The sequence below is a fragment of the Epinephelus moara genome, chromosome 12 (genome assembly GCF_006386435.1).
Source record: "Epinephelus moara isolate mb chromosome 12, YSFRI_EMoa_1.0, whole genome shotgun sequence".
NCBI lineage: Eukaryota > Metazoa > Chordata > Actinopteri > Perciformes > Serranidae > Epinephelus > Epinephelus moara.
Window position 1 is genome coordinate 39,041,765 of NC_065517.1, and position 22,159 is coordinate 39,063,923.

Here is a 22,159-nt window from a genome sequence, read left to right on the forward strand (position 1 = left end):
ATGTGGCTTCTCCTCCAGGTAAATACGGTACAGTAACAGCTTGGGAACTTTGTGAAAAGCGGGGGTTGTGGATGTTTCCAGCGGCTGGGAGGTTAGCCGGTGCAGCTAGCTGCTGTAGCGGGACAGATCAGAAGCCAGCCGGCCGATGACAGGCACACTGCACAGTGGCCATAAAAGTCAACGGACTAACCGACACTACCTGGCCTTTTTAATGCCTTATATCTACACAGATATGTCCACACTGTGGCTGGCTGCACTGTACTAGTGTTCCCATCCCACTGACCTGCCAAAGAATCCTAATATAGTGTTAATTAAATCAGTTTAACTGGTGCATCCATAGACTGCTGCTGCTGCTGCTGCTGCTAGTGGTGTAAGTGAATCTGGGAGCCGCAGCTGCCATGCAAACATCCAGACAGCCAAGGTGTCATTGATTCACTGTCACACAGTTTCTCACCAGGAAAAAAAGTGTTTATTTTACATCTGTTTATCTGCAATGTCACAGCAATGCTTAACCAATGAGCAGTAAGATCAAAATGATATGATATTTATATTTTTCAGTGCATTCAGTCCACTTGCATCGAATCAGTGAGTCAAAAAAGATCTTGAATGTATCACTTGTTCTGGGCCTGACTAAAAGTAAATGCTTGATTGCATTAGATTTATACAGAATTAGGGACTGTTCATTACTTATGAGAGGGGAGGTGGTGGTGCACAAAGAGGGCTGCATGTCATACAACTTTAAACGGCTCTATTTTGTATTTATTTTACTGCTGATTTTTAAATAAAACATGCCCTCCAAACCTGCCATTAGGTTTGGAGGGCATGTTTTATTTAAAAATGGCCAAAATTACACCATTCATCCGAGCCAGAAACTGTAAGGGCAGAAATAATCCCAGACAGCCAAGGTGTCATTGATTCACTGTCACACCGTGCAACCAGAAAGTTCTAGTTTCTTACCAGTGAAAAAGGTGTTTATTTTACATCCGTTTATCTGCAGTGTCACGGCATTGTTTAACCAATGAGCAGCAAGATGTAAAAAACAAATTTATATTTCTATTTTTCAGTGCATTCAGCCCACTTGCATCAAATGAATGGGTGGAAAAAGATCTTGAATATATCACTTGTTTTAGGCCTGTCCAAAAGTAAATGCTTGTTGCATTAGATTTTTACAGAATTAGGGACTGTTCATTATTTATGAGAGGATAGGGGTGGTGCATTAAAAGAGGTAGCATGTCAACATTTTTTCAAGCAATGTTTTTTTATGTTGACTTACAGGAAGAGCATACTACTTTAAATGGCTGTAACTGTTTTTATTTTACTGATGATTTTTACCACAAACCGGCCAGTAGGTTTGGAAGGCAAGACTTCTTTAAAAATCCAAGGTATTATCACTTTCTTACCAGAAAAAAATGTTTACTTTCTATATATTTATCTTCAGTAACCATAGTACAAGATTTCAGTGTCATTGCCGCCAAAGTGACATCTGTTTTGCAGTGCATTCAGTCCACTTGCATCAAATGAATAAGACAAATAAGATTTTGAATATACCACTTGTTCTGGGCCTGTCCAAAAGTAAATGCTTGTTTGCATTAGATTTATACAGAATTAGGGACTGTTCACTATTTATGAGAGGGGAGGTGGTGGTGCAAAAAGGTCAAATAATGTCAAATAATTTTTAAAGCACTGGGAAGATTTATGTATTTTTTTATTTTGGCTTACAGGAGGGGCATACCACTTCAAATGGCTGTAATTTGCATTAATTTTCAAGTACTTATATAAGCAAGTGGGAAGACCAGAGTCTCTGCATGTTCTGCAACCAGAAAGTTTTAGTTTCCATGTATTTATCTTCAGTGTCACAGCAACTAGTGAACTGTAAGATGTCAAATTAGTACAAGATTTTAGTTTCATGTCTACCAAAATGCTATTTCTGTTTTTCAGTGCATTCAGTCCACTTGCATCAAATGAATAAGTGAAAAAATATCCTGAATATCAGATATCAGAAGCCAACCACCAGCACTACCATGCTTGTTGGCATTAGATTTATACACAATTAGGGACTTTTCATTACTAATGAGAGGGGAGGCATGTCAAATAATTGTTTAAGCATCAGTCATTTATTTTTTAAGGGGCATACAACTTTAAATGGCTGTATTTTGTATTTATTTTATAACTGATTTTTAGATAAAACATTCCTTCCAAACCTGCCAGTAGGTTTAAAAATGGCCAAAATTACACCATTCATCATAGCCAAAAAGTGTAAAATTAGAAATTATCCCAGACAGCCAAGGTGTCATTGATTCACTGTCTGACAGGGACACCAGAAAGTTCTAGTTTCTTACCAGAAAAAGTGTTTATATTGTGTCTAATTATCTTTAATGTCACAGCAATGTTGAACCAGTTATCAGTAAGATGTAAAAACCAAAATTATGTTTATATTTTTCAGTGTACTCAGTCCACTTTTTTGGCTTACAGGAGGGGCATACAACTTTATATGGCTGTATTTTTTATTTATTTTCTGCAGATTTTCAAAGAAAACATGCCCTCCAAACCTGCAGAAATTACCACTGGATTTTCTATTTTCAGACAGTCCTTGAACACATTATGTGAGATAAATGCTTTTGTAAAAAAAAAAAATCTGAGCTCAAAACAGTGATATTTCATCAAAATCATTTTATTCTACATCTCATTTGAAGTTTGTCCAAAATAAACTGTCTGCACGGACTAACCAGTAAAAAAAAACAAGGAATCAATTTCAGAATTTCTTCTTTAACTTTTAGCTTTCAAACATCAAAGGGTAGGTTGTTAAAATCTAATTTATGGTGGAGGTAGCGTCATGCATTTTTAATGTTTCCCCAGTCACTCAGGGAGGCTCAGGGAAAAATATTTGTAGCTTTGAGAAGGATGAAAAAAAACAAAAAAAACAAAGTCACACCCAGCCACCCTCCTCCTCTGACAAGTAAAGAACAGTCCCTTAGGTGCTATATTTGAGACAAACCTTATTTGAATGGGATGAACTACGTTAAGGTCTCTCACTTTCAACATTTACATATATTAAAACAAAATTTGCAAGACTGAGTGTAGCTGCTGTTGAGCAATTACAAATAAACTCTCAAAGAGACTTCAGGGGAAAAATATTGAGGAAAGGAAGAAGTGGAAAATGTATATTTTCCTGAAATGTTCTCTTGTTTAAGATTTTTTTTAACTCTTTAAAGTTTATATTATTATCATTAATTTATCTCAAATGAATTATTAAAAATATTACTAAATTATAAAGAAAAAGATAAAAAGAAAAAGATTTCAGTGTCGATATCTTGACATTGTGTCTAGGTTAAAGCAATGTCGGTTCAATCTTCGGAGGAGATTCTCATCTATCTATCTGTCTATCGATCTATCGCTGCTTAGTTTGACGTAGAGTCAGAGACGGCAGGTTTCTATTTCCAAAACCTGTTTTCTCACACACACCCAGAAGGTAGAGGCTGTTATTTGTTCAGTAATAACCTGTGGGTAACTCCGGAGGCTTATTTGCAGTGCAAATAGCACCATAATGTATAATTTTTTCAAGGTTTCGCTCGGCTTGACAGTCTTCAATATTAATAGATGACTGTGTGTGTGTTAACAAGCTTGTTCGGCGTTCCCACCTGTTCCCACCGACCTGTCCACCTATACAGTACGAGCCATGTTTGCAGAGGAACCCTATTGAGTTCTTGTAACGTTCAGCACAGGTGTATTACAGTTTATCTTAATGGTGTTTGGCTACACATCTAATCTCAACAGGCTTTTGGTCAGAGACTGCAGAGTGTGTCATTGTCTATTATTGTAAAATTACAGAAGGTTACCCCCCCGCCCCTCCTTCCAAAGTGTGTCCTCTGCTGCCCACGAAAGATCACAACTATTATGTAAAGAAAACAAATTCTGCTGCGGCTTATTGACACTGCAGCGCAAACGTTTCACTGGTGATTACAGAGGCAAACATTACCCTCCCTCACACAATAACAATCCCTTACCTGTGGCTTAAACCGGCGCTGTGAAGCATTTTGATGAAGAGCGGTGGCCTAAGAAGCTTAAAGGCTAACTGAGGGTGTGCAGGTGTTTTATTATTTTCTTTTTTTGGACCAGATGACGTAAGTGCTACGAATATCTTTGATGCACTCAGTGTTCGGTGCCAGATAGAGGTTATTTTCAGGAGGCGCTGCACGGTACAGTGCAGCTGTAAATTCATTTGATAATAGGATGGCTGCATGATTAGGGCTTTAATGATAATCCCTATTATTTTTTGCAAATACTGTACTGTGATCATGATTATCACCCGCTATTATTAGTTTTAATGATTTAAGGAACAAAACCAACTGCTCTTTTTCTGTCCTGCAGTATGAATCATTATCATGCTGGAAAACATCCATTATTCAGCCTGTTCTCATAGAAATACAGGAAATGGACACAATCTCATAACAACTTTGACTGTACAGATTTTATATAATTACTAGGGATGCCAGTTTTGGTTAATTTAGCTTTTGATAGCACCCATTAACTGATAACTAAGTGGGTAATTTCTTAACAAAAAACTCAAATGACGTGAGGCCTCTTCTATTGTTGTGCACTTTACTGACTCAGTGAGCTTTAGCGCCACACATCGGTTTAGAGGTGGTGAAATTTTACATGTAGAAACAGCATGCACTCCCTGCCTTCCGGTCTCCACTGGTTAGCTAAGGTTAGCCATGGCTGCTCTCCATTGCACAGGGTCGGTCGGGGGGGGGGGGGGGGGGGCTAGCTAGCAGCACTGCTCATTCAGAGATTACGTTACCGCTTGTAACACCCTCCTGTTAGTGGGACGGCATTGCTGGGTGAACATGGCTGCCATCCTCTGGTCTCCCTCCAGGTTGCCCCGTTGAGCAAGCAGAGTAACTTTGAGCCAAAAAACCCTGTTAGCATTGCTAACTCCGTTGGCACCACGAGCCGTGTTGACACTGCTAATGGTGCTAACAGAGCTAACAACAGTGCTACAAACTGGGCTGCTTACTCACCTAGGTGACCTGGGGGGATACTGGTGGGTGGGCACAATGTTTCCATAGCAACACTGTTAGGTTGAGATGATGTTACTAGTGGTAATTAACTGCAAGCTAACTGGCTCCCACCAAACCTGGTTGGTGCGCAGTGCAGTAAACTGTAGAGTAGTAAAATCAACCTAAAGACCAACATGCGTAACGGGTCAAAAATATTTTTGGCAGTTAACCAATTAATAGTTAAATATTGACATCTGGAGTAACTACGTGAATTAGTACTTTGCATGGGTACTTTATGTAACTATGCTAAGTCACTAAGTTTATGTCCATACGTAGCTATTTTAACCAAGACCACAATCTTTTTCTAAACTTAACCAAGATTTTTTTTGTTTTCAAGACCTAGCTACGTTGTTTCTTTCTGTAAACCTAACCAAACTTCACAACATTAACCACGTAAATGGCACATTTGACGCTGAAACCTCTCGTAATAGACTTTGCATTGGCTTTTTTTGTGTTCCCAGTACATATCTCAAAACTTTAATTAATAGCCTGGGCTATTATTTGTTCAAATCACTTAAATCAACAGGCCTGTATTTGGGACAGGCATTAATTTCCTGTTACACAAAACTGTTGCTCAACGAAGATCAGGACATACAATCACATGGTTTATTTAAACCAGTATGAACATTACTTGTTTAAAAATTAGGCATAATTTGAGGTAGCCAACAACCCGGTTTTATACGTCCAGAGAGCTTCTATAAAAAAACAAACTACTTGGCAACCAGACCAGGCGTGTAATTGAGACAGGCCTTTATTTGATAAAATGTGTAGCCACACCAGGCGAGTAAAAGGGACTGGGCGCTTATTTAAAGTGTTACGGTAATTTGAACACATCTCATACCCACCACCACGTTACATGTTGTAAAGAAGTTGTGTTTGGTGTCGCTGATATTCTGTATTTTTTTTGTAATTTGTAGATTTTATTAGCGCTGACTGGCTAACTTTGAAACCCATAGAGCCTCAATAATTAAATATTTTGCTCAAACAGTCCCCGTCTGGCAGGTGTACCCACACAGTGGGCCTGGCTGCTGTTTTGCTCTGTGTGAATCACCCAAGCGTGTCTGGCTTGAAGTGTATAGCATGTAAGTGTACTCTGTGCAGTGCAGGCGGTGAGAGTGCGTTTTAATTAACTTTTCAGAATTGGATGGACTGAAGGTAAATTGCAGCATGTTTTTCAATATCTCTGTGCATTCAGCCACACAGAATAACAATATCTTTTCTTTGAGTCACTGAGAGGTGGACAACAAAACTGGATTTCGACTATTTGATTAAATGACAGCACGTAATGGAGACAGAGGAAAGTAAAACATCATCTCAGAGTCTCAAGCCTGTCATTTATTACAGATTCATGGTTTACAAATGCGACTGTGCTGCAGCCATAGATACACGTTTATTAGGCTATGATCTGTGTCGAAGGCACACATTGCCCTGTGTTATCTTCTGGGATGCTTGTATTTCTATGGTGAGCCTGGAAGTAGCTGTAGGGTTTGGTTCAAGCTGCAATGAAGTGTCTGTTTGTATGTTTTCACTGCGGCACGCTTGCCAGCATCATATTGAATCGCTTCAAGGTTAGAGGTTTATTCTAGGGGGACTTTGTTGGAATCCATCCCTCCGCCTGCCAGTTTACAGCACATCTTGCTTGCTTGTTTCTTTTTTGATGGCTGGCGTGCACCCTTGCTCGTTTCCTCCCTTATTTATTTTCCACTGCTTCTTCTCATAATTAGGAGGATCTTGTCCTGATTAGCTCGGCTGTTTCCAGCTCTATCTCTTTGTTTTGATGGGGTTATCAGGTTTTTATCACAGCACCGTTTCTTCTCACAGCAGCCTCGACAAGGCTGTCAGTCATCCTCACGGATGTTTGAGGGCCTCACAGAGAGAGATCTATGAGTGTGAGGAAGTGCAGACAGATGGATTGATAGGCCAACAGACAAGCCGCCTGGCACGCCAACTGACAGGCCTAGTGTTTCGGTAGTATGTCGGAAAACATGTTGAATCACAGCCCTCGACGTGTCTGCCCCTCATTGTTAAAGTCTGACAAGCGGAGGCCATTGTGAAGCTGTTAGTTTGTCGATATTGTGATTTACTTCATGTTTTCTTTGGCAGGGGAGTAGCAGGATGTGGTATGCGCTCGTCTCCCCGTGTGGTTCGTCCCAGCTCCGGCCCTTCCTACTGTATATGAGGGTTTTAGATCTCAGCCAAATAAGTCCAGATTCAGGCCTCTCTGATTTATGAAATTCTCTCCCCATCTTACCGTATGTCCTTTTTTGTCTCTGCAGGCCAAGACATGAGCTTCTCCCACTGAACGTTATTGATGCTGAACTGGTGAGTTTTGGGGTTGTTCACTGCCCGTGGTCACTGCGGCAACACACAAGACTTTTTCTTGGGTTATTTTTATGCAGGCCCAGTTAGGCTCTGTCTAGCAATGCTAATACCATCTGGTAGCAGCTGACGAAAGGCTCAGTTCCCAGACTTTAGTGTAACACACAGGCTACCTTGTCAAAGTGAATGCCTCTTTCTAGGGCATCCGGTTCATGATTGCATATTAATAACTTAGCCTGCATTAAAGCAATTGATTAAAGTGTATGCATAATGGAACATATGGCTTCATCCTGCCTGCACCTGACAAGTTATGTAATCAGGAAGTGTAATGTGTTCTGGATGTACAAAAAACAAGGGGAAACAGCAGAAGAAACTCAGAAACAACAGCTATCAGGAATGATACACTTTTGTTTGCCATCCAGCGTTTAGCTCAGATATCCATCTGACTTATTTCGCCACGCTGCTGTTGAGGCCTCAGCACTGAATACAGATGCGTTTTTCCTTCAAAGTCTTCAACATTGCAAACGAGTTGCATTGAGAGCTGGCAGTGACTGACATTTTATTGAATTTGTGCTGAATGATGAAAGCAAGAGGCTCAATTTTTCTCTGTATCTTTCGTACAAGACTGATGTGCGGCGCTCTCCGATCCACAGCCAGGCATCACTCATTGATAAGCAGGTTGCGTGGCTGCTGCTGCTGCTGCTGTACGCTCCCTCATGCCAAGCTAGAAACCGTAATGGGCCTCAGAGGTGATTGCTGTCTATAATATGCTCTGTATTGATGATGTAATCTGTATTAATAATGTAATGTGTAGCATGCAGGCTGTCTGTTGGCTGGGCCTGATTAATTTTCAGATGCTTTAAGCTTCAGTTTTATAGAGGACAGAGGTATACTGTACATTTTCATTATCCCAAATTATATTTGCTTCATTGCAAGTTCCCTGTTGGTATTTAAAGGGCGGGTCCATGTGCGCTCTTTTTCATGTTATGCAAATGGAAAACTCCCACGCAACCTAGCAAAAGGAAGTGGTGTAGCTTACAGCATTGATGAGGTGGAAGATGGTGCTTTTATGATATTATTAAACCTTTATTTAACCAGGTGAAGACACATAGAGATTCAATATAAAACTGCATTTATACTATATAAACACATTTATAGACCCGTAGGCAGTGTATTACCTACAGAAGTTGGCGAATGACACGCTTTCAGTTAAGAGAAGCAGACCAGTAACTCCTTGAGATCTGCATCGTAAAATTACTGTTTCTGTCAAAGGAGTCTGGTGGCTGTGGTCGGGGGCAGCAGCAGAAAGGTATTTTAGCCACGCCAAAAAAGGCCCACCTAAAAAAATCAACATCAGTTTACATGTACGCTGTATTTAGATTATTTTTATTGCTTTACCTTGCCATCAGACGCCCTATCTGACAGGGAAGTGAAGCCTTTATGCTGCTCTTTTCAAAGCCACCAGACTCCATTGACAGAAACAATATTTTTGCCCTACACCACACAGGAGTTGCTGTCCTACTGCATCCTAGATCATTTAGTTTGTTTGTGTTATTGTGTGACTTCAGAGGCAAACTAACATGGTGTTCACAGTAGTACATGGGTTTTATATGGAGCAATGTCATCTTGTAGTAACCTAAATCAGATCACATGGGAATTTTTTTTCAGTGGAGCTAGGGAAATACCATTCTGATGCTATAACGTCAATGCTTCAACCAAAATTTGAATTTCAGGCATTTAATACATAAGGAGCACTACTGGGAAGCTACACAATGAAATGAGAACCTCAAAAATATCTAAATAAATAAATAAACGGTGGAGCCGCCCATCAAGCAAAGACGTACGCCCAAAGAAAAGGAAAATACCTCCTATAAATTGACCTGCACCTGTATAGCGCCTTTCTAACCTTCCAACCACTCAAAGCACTTCTTATGAGTCATGATTCATTCACACACACATTCATACGCTGGTGGCCAAGGCTACCATACAAGGTGCCGCCTGCTACTCAGTTTTTAACACACACCGATTGGGAGCAAAAGATTCAGTGTCTTGCTCAAGGACACTTTAACATGCGGACTGAAGGAGTTGGGGATCGAACCGTTGATCTTTCGATTAGTGGCTCTACCTTCTGAGCCACAGCCGTCATGGGGAACTGCTTTTCTTTTAAAAACAGAAAAATGATGGAACTTATTTTAGAAGGGTGACATGAGTCTTGTTAATAGCTCGAATCCTACAAGTGACCCACTTGCAAAGTTTTTCAAAGTTGCAAGAACATTATCAAGCAGCTGTTTCTATAAAGAGCAAAGCATCAGTGCCATGACAAAAATGGAGGGCATAAGGAGACTTAAATGTCTTAAACGACTTTTAAAAAACATGAAGCGTCACACACTGCATGGACAGATTTCACACTCTGCTTCGTCTTCAAGTTGATAAATACGCTGAGATTACCCAGCTGACTTTTGAAATGTCATTTTGTGGCTACTTCCTTGATACAACCGGAGCTGATATATTTATGTATTAATATTCAGATCCAGTGCACTGTGCAGTGATATGTGCCGAGGGAAGAAATGGAAATATCAACGGCTCTTTTAGAAAAATCCAGTGGTAGTTATGCCTTTAAATTCATTGTAGAATGTTTCATACTTGGCTTAATATATTTTTAGTACATCTTTCTTATTTTTGGCCATCACTGTGATCTATGTTCTCCATATACAACAGGACTCTAACACACATCACTTTGTAGATATCAAACATAGTAACTGACTTGCCACGTTACCAGGTCATTGGGCCTGACCAAGCCCAGCCAATCAGGGGCTGACAAAGGGCCCAGGGACCAGACACTTCCCTATTATTCTCATAATGTATTGACACTTGACACGACACGCCACCACATTTTAAACACTTTTATTTTGCTATATTGCAATTTACATTTGCTATTTACATTTTCACAGCCTCTCCTTTCTGCTCTGTGTAAACAGCCTGCAGTTACGTTGAGGTTTCACTAAATTTTGTCATGACTGAGTGCAGAATTTATTTATTTTTAAACAGTTTTGGTTGGTGCAAACAGTTTTCTGTTGGAGACATTTTAAACGAGACATGTAGTGTAAAGTGACATTAAAGGAATGTCACTATTTCAAGCTTAGATTTGCTAACGTTTCCTCATGGAAGCGTTAGTCACATATGATGTGTTCAAGAACTGTCAGAAATGTGAAAATCCCACCATAGTTTCTGTTTGTACAGTTTCTGCCTGGCTGTGATAAATGTTGTAATTTTGGCGATTGTTTTTAAAGAAAACACGTCTTTCAGACCTGCTGGGATTTGTCAGGGTTCAGAGGCAATTACTGCACAGGAGCACTCTGCTGGTTTGACGGATATCTTGTGGCAATATGTCCATTATTCACATGATTTTTTTCTTATATAGATTTAAACTTTATTTATTTGTGAGCAGAACTGATTGGCAGGCTGTGGTTGTAGGCCTCGGACCAGTTCACAAGAGGAAAGCACCGTAACACTCGCTTGCTGTTTTTACGTTTTGTCCTAATGTGGCTGCATGTTAGCAGATATGTCAGACGGAAACAAAGTTCCCCTCTTTGTAGTCAGTGAGGGATAAAATGACTCACAATAGACACGCTCCATGTTTCTCAGTTTTGTGGTCATGGTTCGTTTTACTTCTACATGTATTTGGTGCAACAGGGAAACTGCATATGCTCATATTAAGGTGGTTTCGTATCTGGTACTGAACATAGTAACTACGTGGACTGGTAAAAATGTTATAAAATAATGTAAATACAAATCAGTGACACAAGGCCAATCTCAGTTAAATTACGTTTGACAGAAATTCATTTGAGCAATAAGAATGCCTGTCACAGTGTTCTCATGTTATAGAGCACCCTGTAGTAAATTGGCAAAAGCATCATCAGGCTCAGTGTTCTTTCATATAAAAAAACAGAAGTAATAATAAGGAACATCAGGTTCATCCAGTGTTAGAGTCAGTGGCACTGCAGCAGTAGTCATGCATCAACAGTGCCTACACTATCAGTGGTGTCACCAGCAGCAGCAGAGTCAACATACCTTCATCAGTTTTTGCTGTGAGTGTTTGCTCGGATCCGGCAGCCTCAAACGCTCAGTCAGACCTCGACACTTATTGAAACTATGGATGTGACAGTCAGTCGAGGCTGCATCCAGGCAGAGGAGGTGTTACTTTCAGAAGGAATTGCATCTTTAAATGTAATCCAGATGTAGAGAAAATGGTCCAACATAACAGTTTCATTTCATCTAAATGTGCTGAGGCAGTTTGATTGTAATATAAAAAGTGAAGGAAGGTTTTGAATCGTAACATTTCTGATTGAATTTTTGTGGAATACAGTTGTCAAGAATATAGCTTTAAGTATGGACTGAGGAGTTGTGATAAAAACATAGACCGTCTATATGTACTTAAAGGGATAGTTTGGATTTTTTGAAGTGATGCATGAGGTACTTATTCATAGTCAGTGTATTACCTACAGTAGATGGCAGTTGGCATGCTCCCAGTTTGGAGAAGCAGGCAGGAGTACTGCCATGGAAGCTAAGCAGCAGCAAAATGTGTTTAAGTCACTTTAAAAAATCAATATCAGTTTAAGTGTACGCAATATTGAGAACACTTGACAACACTTTACCTTGCCGTCAGACAGCCCTTTCCAACAGTGAACTGAAGCCAATAGCTTTGATCTCTTCAAAGCCACAAGACTACTTTGACAGAAACAGTAATTTTACCTTGCAGAACATGGGAGTTGCTGCCTTGATTGGTCTTATGCTCAGTATGTCCGAAACATGCATTTTTTGCTAAACCATAGAATTGTAGAATTTTAAAAATTGACCTGAAAATGAAGCTTATCTGTGCTCTCTGTAAAGCCAGACTCCATTGACAAAAACAGTAATTTTACCTCTGAGAACGTTGAAGTTGCTGGTCTACCGCTGCCTCAATCAGTTAGTTTCAGTTCCCTGTCTGAAAGGGATGTCTGACGTAAAGGTAAAGTGGTGAACATATTGTCAATATAGACCCTTTTACAGTAAGTAAACACTATGATGTATTTTCGCGGGAGGGGCTTAGCTGGAGGCAAAACAATTCTTCACAGACATTAGCTAGGGCTCACTAACGAGTTCTGTTGGCTTGTTTTTTGACAATGGAGGAAGATGATGTGAGTGGAGCATTTGGAAAAACTCAGCCGTTCATTAATTCATACAGTAGTATAACGCTCAGTTTCTTTCTCATTTTAGTGTAGAGTGTCAGACTGACTTTAGGAACGCACCATGTCAGGTCACTCACTCTCACTTGAAAAACTTGACCAACGGGACCAGACTGGCCGACCCGTATGCTCTCACTCAGTGGATGGATGATGTCACAGGAAGCCAATCTTGCAAAGGAGGACCACACTTGTTTGTTTTGCTATGGAAGCTAACGTTAGCTAATGTGCTAAAAAGTTAGCGTTCCAGAGAAATCCAATATTCCTCTTAATCCCTCCCCAGTTTCTGATGAGGTGGACATGATAACCCTTAATACACATAACCTTATTCATCCCTACAACAGGAAATACTTTTCCCTAACCTGATATGAAGTGTGCGCTGCACATGTGAGCATTTTTGATGATGGCCTCCGTCCCTTTCTTTGGTCTTATCACATTTACCATCTTTGTTTTTGTTGACGGGCAGTGGCGGCTGGTTTTGAGCCATGACTCCTTCTATTCTGGCTCCCAATAACACAACAAGACAAACACATTTTAATACTCCTATCTAGCCTACAGCCCTGTGGGGGAGAGGCAGCTGCACCTCCAGCTGATAACATGACGTCTTTGTGACGTCTGCCCTAAAAGGGTCTTTAGCATGCACTTAAACTGATATTGATTTTTTAAAGTGGCTAAAACACATTTTGTTGCTGCCCCCGTCCACAGCAGTACAATTCTTAACTTTTGTGCCTGCTTCTCCAAACATGCTGACCACCATCTCCTGTGGGTAATACGCTGACTATGAATAAAGTACCTCATACAACCCTACTGCAAAAGATTCAAACCATCCCTTTAGGCCACAAGAACTTCAGTAGACCTGATGTAGGCTTAGTTAAATGTTTTGTAGTGGAAGAACATGGTTATACCTTATCCTAAAAAGACTAGCAAGGTGGGGCGTCGGTGGCTTAGTGGTAGAGCAGGCGCCCCATGTACAAGGCTGTTGCCGCAGCGGCCTGGGTTCGAGTCCAGCCTGTGGCCCTTTGCTGCATGTCATCCCCTCTCTCTCTCCCCCTTTCACACTTAACTGTCCTGTCCATTAAAGGCAAAAAATGCCCAAAAAATATCTTAAAAAAAAAAAAAAAAAAGACTAGCAAGGTCACCATCATCATGGATGGTCAGTTTTGCTGCTGTCGTGTGACACTCCTAAAAGGCTCAGTGAATCCCATCACCCTCTGCTCTCTGCGCTGATAAACTCAACTGCTACCATCAGCCTCGGCTTCAGATGCAACGCAAATGATCAAAACCTGGCCTCAGCCCGTGCTGGTGTAGTTGTCGTAGATTTAATATGCGAGCAGTGTTTGCTGCTTAAAGAAAGAAACAGATCCATGATGAGAGAGAGTGTCTTCACTGCAAGGGTAAGTGTGGCTGGAGGGTGAATATAATGACAGGGGTATTCTCTGCAGACTCTGAGCCAGCACCAGAGAGACAGGGAGAGGTGGAGAGCGAAAAGCAAAGCAGACAGAACGAGAGGGAGCCGCTGCTTACTTTCACACCAGCAGATGGGATCTGCCGTCATCGAGTCAATATTTACTGTTTCTTAACAAAAAATTGGCAGCATTAGCTTAGCTGATTCAGTGGCAGGCACGGGGAGCGTCCTGGTTTGTGTGAACGTGGCTTCGAGGAGTAAAAACAACACTTCAGTGATAATAATTGTAGCTGTTCTACACGTGTGGCTCTAAAAATACATTGCAACTGAAAGAGAGAGCTATTAGCCAGCCCTTTGATTCTCCGCTCCTCCACCCCCTCTTCTCCTTTTAAATGCACGCTCACAGTGTGCACATTCACTTTACCCATGGCTCAATCCACTATGGGGATACATGTGAACGCAATTTGCACTTCCAATTAAACTGTCGACCTCTGCTCCAGAATGCAAAACTTGATTTTGTACCATCCTCTCCTGGATAGCTATTATTACCCACCCAGCCCAATAATAGAGAGAATAGGGCTTCACAATACACTGATGAGGATCATTGAAGTCAGCAAAATAATTAGTGCATTTATCACACTGTCAATATTATGAGGGTGGTAATTAAGACACCTTTAGAGACACTTAACTATTGATTGATTTTTATGTCTACTTTTGTATTGATTGATGTATTGATTTATTTGTTTGTGTGACATAAAAGGACCAAAACAAACCTGTCCTTTGATCACCATAGATACCGTTTCCAACGTGGGGCAGGATGTGGTTTCCTATAACAAAGGCTTTAATCAGCACTGGGTGTGAGATGACTAAATGGTTGTCGGTTATACAGAGGTGCCCTGGGACATTTTTCATGAGGCTGGCCAGATGGGGCCACTGAAATTCTTGGGGTAGCACCGAAACCAAAATCCATAACTGAATCTCTGGAATTCTAGTATGCTGTTGAAGTAATAGGCGAGTTGAAAACTATGTCACTAAGGAGAGTTTAGGAATCACATGCTGATATACTTTGGTTTCAAGTTTTACAGTTAATGTGAATATCTAATGTGCATAGACTAATATCTGCACAGTTAACATTTTCAGTTCCACAGCAATCCTGTTTTAATGTGTTATGTATCTGTACATGTCAAAGAGGCTGGTCGTTCTTCTCCTTAAAAGGACAGATACACAACTTTAGTTCGAAGGACATTGATGGTAAGGACCCAAACATGTTTCTCAAACTTAGGGGAGACCTGTTGGTACCAGTGGAACAAGTCTTTATTCAGATGTCTTGAGATGAGAGTTCAAAGGACCCCTTTTGAAAATGGCTCCGCTACTTGTTCCCTCACCAAAGTCCAGTCTAAATTTAGAGCGTTATTTATATTCCAACGTGATTGGTACCAGTGGATGCTTTAGGTTGTCTAGTTGTTGTCTAGTTGTCAAGATACCTGGCTTAAAATTCGAGCATGCCACAGCCTCTTAAGGCCAAGACACACCAAACTGACGTCAAAGAACCAGCAGCGTCAAAGGCCGACTGTTGCAACACCTTACGTTGCACTGAATACACCGCAAAGACTACAACCAACAGCCAACTAGGGAGTACATTCTGCGAATTCTTGAGGCAGCTAGGGTTGTGGAGGTATACCAATTTCAAGGTATACCATGATATGAAAATTGACACTTACCATACTGTGTACATTAGCTTGTCTATAATATTGAATAAAAATGCAACTGTATGGAGAATTTCACCTTCATTGTAGTTATTTTCAAAAGAGAGACTTTATATTTTACTACTTTTTACTCATACTTCCATTTAAAAAAAAATGTTTCGACTTTTCAATTATAGTAGTATAACGTTTGTTCAAACAACCCTTTAGTTTTTGTTCCTTAAGGGTCAATCTGACTTATGATAATATAAATTCTGTATTACCGTGAAAACGTGAAACTGTAATATTTTCTGATACAGTTATTGTACTTGGAAAATGTCGTACCTTTTAAACCCTATTGGCAGCAGGCGGTGATTGTCTGTATTCGTCATTAAAAAAGGGAAACTGGAAGACAGGATGGATTCAAGAGGCTAGTTAGCCAATTAGCACATTAACAACACTAGCTGATGTTAAAAGAACAAAGCATATTTATCTTCGACCAGTGAACAACAATGCAGCCATCAGGAAACATCCCTACTAAAAAAAAATCTTGCCTTACAAGTTTATTTCTGTCTCACTTCCTTATGACTTTAGCCGTTTGTTTACTTTCCTCACTTCCTTTTTTCCTCTTATGCACAGAGTTGAACTGCCAATCAGTGATTTTATTCACCAACACTGATTTCAGCATGCTGAATTGGCAGAAAAAAGCCAGCAAAAGCCAACCAGGGCCTACAGTGTGGGACAGAGTGCAAAAAGTAAGGCGACACTGAGGCCCAACTTTGACCAACAGCTTATTGTAAGCTTGGTGTGTCAGGGCCTTTAAAGACAGAAACATCGGCCTCCAACTAGTTTTACCAGTGAAGGGGCCAGCAATTGTATTAGGGTGGCTATGCCCCCCCGGACCTCTCTTGGGTGCACCACTGGCTACATATGTAAGTATTTTCACAACAGCATAAAACCAGTAAGCTACAAATGCAAAGAGGTCTCACGTAACCTCTTCAGTCGTCTCATTTTCTAAAAATAACTGTAGCATTTGTGTGTTTCAGAGGGGACGCAGCTTATTCACATTAAGACAGAGAGCAGTGAGAGGGAATAATAACTGAAAACCTAGCAGAATACATTAGGCTAGTGTTAGCCTAAAGCATGCTGCCGAGCCTCTAACACTGCTCCAACACATGACTCGCTGGCCAGATCAGATGACTAGATAAACAGCAGGAATGTTGCTTCTTCCTCCCTTTTTTTACAGCACTGCTCTTCTCCGTCTGGGCGAGGAGAGAGAGGTGTGTGTGTGCATGTGTCTGTGTGTGTATGTGTACAATACGTGCCAGAGGAGCATCTTTAATCAGCCCACTACTGTACCAGATAACAAGTCCAAGCAATTATGTAACATTTAGCTGCTGAGCTTATCACTTATCCAGCTCAGCTAAGTTGAAATGCAGAATACAGAGTACGGCACAATTGTCTCTATTTTGTTATTGACTTGCATAATCTAACTGCTGCGGGGGAATGCCTGATTTTATGCAGATATCCCCGAGTGGAACACCATGAAGTATTTAATATGGGTCTAATTTATGTCTTATGTATTGAAAGACAAAGTGGATTTTAATGGAGTCTTTTGTGAGGGTGTTCTGAGGAGTTTACAACTCGTATAAAACAAAAAAATGCTCCTTGAACTCCGGGACTGAGGGAAACAAACACATTTTGGGCTGGGTATAAACACCCAGTATAAAAGACAAACAGTTCCCTCACATGGATTTCCGACCAGGGCCAGATATTTGTCAAAGGCCCCCGGCCATTTTTCATCAGACACTTCTCGTATGTCATTTAAACAAACCTCAGGGCTTAGCACATGAATCCATTAGATGGCTATCATAACAAACTGTGGAAGTAATGTAAAGTTTATAAAAGTGTCACAGTCAAAGCACATCATAAGAGGAGGGTAGTAAATCTTACTCTGGCAAATGCTGTGGGATTTTCTGCTAAATGATACCAAATGACACTTTGACAATTATCCCACATCAGGGAAAACAGGAAGTTATATTTACTGTATAAATCACACATTATATATACAACTTTTCCAAGCTGCATTTTCTTAATCTTGAAGGCAATTACTCAGTGAAAACTAGGGCTGCCCCCGACTAAGAATTTTCCTAGTCGACCAATAGTCGTCATTTAGGGCCATTAGTTGACTAGACGCCTGCATGTTTACGATTATTATTAAATAATATATTTTGGTGGTTTGAGTTGAAGGTGTGAGAAAGAATAGTATCAGTATCACTGTTAACACTGTGCCACATGACAATAACCGCAGGTACCAGCCCTGGAAATTAACCTGACTCCTGTCTGACTGCTGAGTGTGGACACTTCCTGTGTCTGTCCTTTCAAATTAAGGTTTTGATTTATTTTGACAAGGCGTAGCTCCTAATAGAGTTTTTTTTGTTTTGTTTTGTTTTTTTTTTGCTGACTAATGAGCTTTCTGGTCAACTGACGTTTGGTCAAGTATTAGGGGGCAGCCTCTCCAACAGCTTTAATATGCTTTGTCTCCATGCCCCATTCAGTGTTTTAGAAAGCAGTGAAAGTTGGCCGAAATAGATATGAATGAGAGGTATATTGTGGCCACTCACCAAACACAGTAGCTGTTGTTGTTTCACAATAGGTGGTTGATCATTTCACAATAAAATGTGTCTTTCTTGGCTCAAAATAGCCATTTTTACACAGAGATCTCACTCTGATGTGAGTTTCAATCATCAGTGAGAAGTAAAATTATGTAATGCAGTAAAAGATTTTTTTGTAGTTCTTTTTTACCTACGACCTTGAATAAAAAGCCCAGACATGCACTTTATTATGTAAATTAATTTGCAATTTTATATGTCACTTTCAGATTTTAATGTTACTCCTCTGCAAAAGTCACGACGGCTATCTGATGAGGTCAAGCCTCATGTCGTATCGACCTATTAAAAAGTGTATTTTAGTCTTTTTTTTAAACTCACAGTGTGAATATTCAGCAAAACACTTAAAGTAATAATCCTTAGAATTACAGTCCTGGTTGATTTGGCAGCACCTGTTGTTGCTGTGGTAACAACAACTTTAATAGCAGAGGAACCAGAGTTCAAGGAGCAGCAAACACTCTTTGTGTCAGAAATATTACAGAAGAGCTGCTTACATGCCTCATTTTCTGTGAATTCCTCGTGTGTAGCTAGGCAATTAATTAAATCCAGGTCAGGAATGGCGGACTCCGCCACCTACAATGAAAACTCATATAATTTATAGAGGTAATAACTGAATGTAAATACAGTGTATGGCTATGCTGAAAAAAATTAGCCAAACATTATAAGCATTCAAAAACTGGGTTCGATTTCATGAAAAAAACAGCATTAGCATGTGAAACAGAAGCACAGACACAGCATACGAGCTCTGAAGAATTTGATTTATGTTTATATTTACAAGATTGACTGTTTCTGTTAGACAGGTTAGACGCAGCGTTGAAAGACCGTCTCCAGAGCCGGTCAAACGGGCAGTGTAACATCTGTCTGGTTAGCACGAGCTAACACGGTAGCAGCAGCTAACGTCCGACACAGAGCCATTAAATTGTCCCAACAAACTCACACTGAAACACGGAAACAGCTCGACAAGATGGTTAAACTTGTTAAGATAAATTGTTTGCATCTCTGTATATACATATTGACTGTCTTGATAAGCATATACATTTGATATACATTCCTGTCATTCATGCCGCAACTGATTTATGTCACTTACTCCATATTTTATTGTCACATTTTATCCTTTATTATAACTTACACTACTTTGTATCCTTATATTTATTATTACTAGTTTTATACTTAGATTGCATTGTTGAAAGGAGCCTGTGATCATAGTTTTTCAGGAGCAACAACTACTCTCATAATTGTTGTTCATTTGACAATTAAGAACCTTGAACGTAATAACGGTCAGGTAGCTAGCCCTTTTACTGGGCGGGTGGACTCTCACCAACTGTGCAGGTCTCACAATCCTGCAGCAGTAGGCTCCTGGGTAAATGGTGTCCAACTGGCCAAGCAACAGGGTCCAGATTTCTCCTTAGGCATTCGTTTCAAGTCCACACAGTGTAATACAATCAGTGTCATACTTGGGTTTGGCCATGTCGTCGAGTTAGTTTGCTGTTTCTGTCAAGTAGCTGTCAGTTAGTCAATCCAGTGGACTCGACAGCAGGAAACAGCACTTCAAAATAAAAGCTCTGTGCCAGAAATTCACTGTACTTCAAAATAAAGTGAGCTTTTAACAAACAAGACATGTTTGCGAGTCACTTGCGGTCCATTCAGAATGGACCCGCGACCCACTTTTGGACCGTGACCACTGTCGCAGGCGGCAGGGAGGTGGGGTTGTGCAGGAGGGGCTGCAAATCAATAGCCTTTGCTGCGCACAGCTCTACAGTGAAATAAGATTTACCCATTTAAATAGTAAAGAAATGGATGAATAAGTAGAGATAGTGAGAATTATAATTCCTTTGTTGTCACTTCTCAAAACAAAAAAAAATCTATATCCTTATCCCAAAATTGGAAATTGAATATCAACCCAACGAATGAAAATCAGAATAGTCTAACATTCATGCCAGCCCTGGAGAACAGAAAACAATTTTCTTTATTCTGTATCATAATTGTCCAGCTCACCGTTGTTTTCTAGCAGAGCCACACTCCCTCTCATGTACCAGATGCCAGGTATCGTGTGGGAATTCCGGCTCCATCTGTAATGATATTGTCATGTTTGAGTAGAGTCACAATGGGATATTGATGTAACAACTTAAGACTTAAATTTATAAGCCAAAACAGCATTACTTAAACAGAGAGATGTGTCTCAAAAGGACTAAAGTAAAGTGAAGCCCTGCAGCGTTTCATCTACACAGTGGTTCATGTCATACAGTACATGCACAAATCATGCTGTATAATGAGCTGAGGTTGACTGGTTTACTATCACTGGTAGTAAAGAACATGTCCCTGTAACAGACTCCATCCTGGACTCCATCACTGCTAACGTAATCCACTAATTAGCCAGCTCATTGTTTGAGGGGGAGGAGTGCTCTCCCAGTGTGTGTGGCCTTATTTTGTCCTTCTTAAAGACAGTCGTCCGTCATCCTCCCAGGCAAAGAGAGTGATGTTCTTTCTCTGTGTTCTCTCTCTGACTCACTAAGTAGAAAGACTTTCCCTCTCACCTTTTCTCTCTGCCTGGGTTTTATTCTCTCTGGCTGCCTCTCTCTTTGGCCCTCGGGGAGCTGGCTCCTGACAGCATCGCAGAGAAGAGAAAAAAAAATTGAAAAGTCAAAGTGTATGTGAGATGTTTTGGTTCGTGTGCATCTCTCTCTTTTTGTCTGACTGCCTTTCTCTCCTCCTCCATCGTTCTCTGCTTCTCTCAGGACGCCTCTCCTTTTGTCTTTACCTCCCAATTCAATTTCACCCACATTCTACTCAGAGCACCGTAAGAAAGAGCGTTAATTCAAGTCAGTGAATCCTCTCAAACCAGGGCTGGTCTTTTGGCGTCCCTTATGTATTTTTACGTAAAAAAATAAATCACATATTTTATGCTAAAATAAAATTAGACATTGTAAAAAAAACAATAAAATTCATACATATTTAAAAGTCTCTTTCTTCACCAGGCACATTCCAGATGGTAAAATGATACAGAAAATATAATTATTATGATAATGAATTAAAAAAAACAAACCCCTGAGGGAACTCCACGCCTGAATCTATGATTTATTTAGGATAAGTTCACGGTTTCTTATGTTGATTTAGAATATCCGATACACAGCTCAGTGTTTCAACATTTTAAGAGCTTTCATAAATGTCAGCAGTTCACAGCAGATAATAGGACCAGCTGCAGCTGCAGATTATGTAATATTTGTACAAAAGCAGTGGCCCGTGGTATATTTATTTATTTCTCTCATGTCATGCCAAGTAAACAAATTTGGAATGGAAACGGAGCTGATAACACTAACCACATCAGAGAGGAGCTGAGGACATAATAGATCTCACAGAACATTTTAAAACTCTTCTGGAGAATTTTTAGGTTTTAAAAGTTTTACATTTTGGGAAATCCCCTTTTTCACTTTCTGGCCAAAAGTTGCATGACTAGTTACCTCACAGTGATGACAAGACAATTAGAGTGCTGCAGGGATGATGTTTATCTGTAGGCCGACCCGGAAGTTATCCTCACCCTGGTTCCCTCGACAGAAAGCCAACAGGATTTTTTAAATGGATTATTGCAGGAAATAAGCTGTGTGGCAAACAAAGGTTTATAACACTTGCACATTTTGTTAAGCAAGATGATCTTCACAAGTGAACACCACTTTTATGATGTTTTCATCATGTTTTCAAATGTTACGCTATAAACGAACTACACCACAGTCGCATGACTTCAACCTCCCCACCTCTAAGATTCCAACTTTACTGCATTTGGAAGATACTACTGTCTAACCCGGGG

General features: G+C 40.3%; 1 protein-coding gene across 2 annotated transcripts in view; it reads left to right on the plus strand.

The window, feature by feature from the left end:
• Positions 1–22,159, plus strand: part of LOC126398437 (1-phosphatidylinositol 4,5-bisphosphate phosphodiesterase beta-4-like) — a 142,513-nt gene that overhangs the window by 691 nt on the left and 119,663 nt on the right. For both annotated transcript variants that reach the window (XM_050057776.1, XM_050057777.1), the window contains exon 2: positions 7,337–7,382. The gene's annotated coding sequence lies outside the window, so the exon portion shown is untranslated. The remainder of the gene's footprint in view (positions 1–7,336; positions 7,383–22,159) is intronic.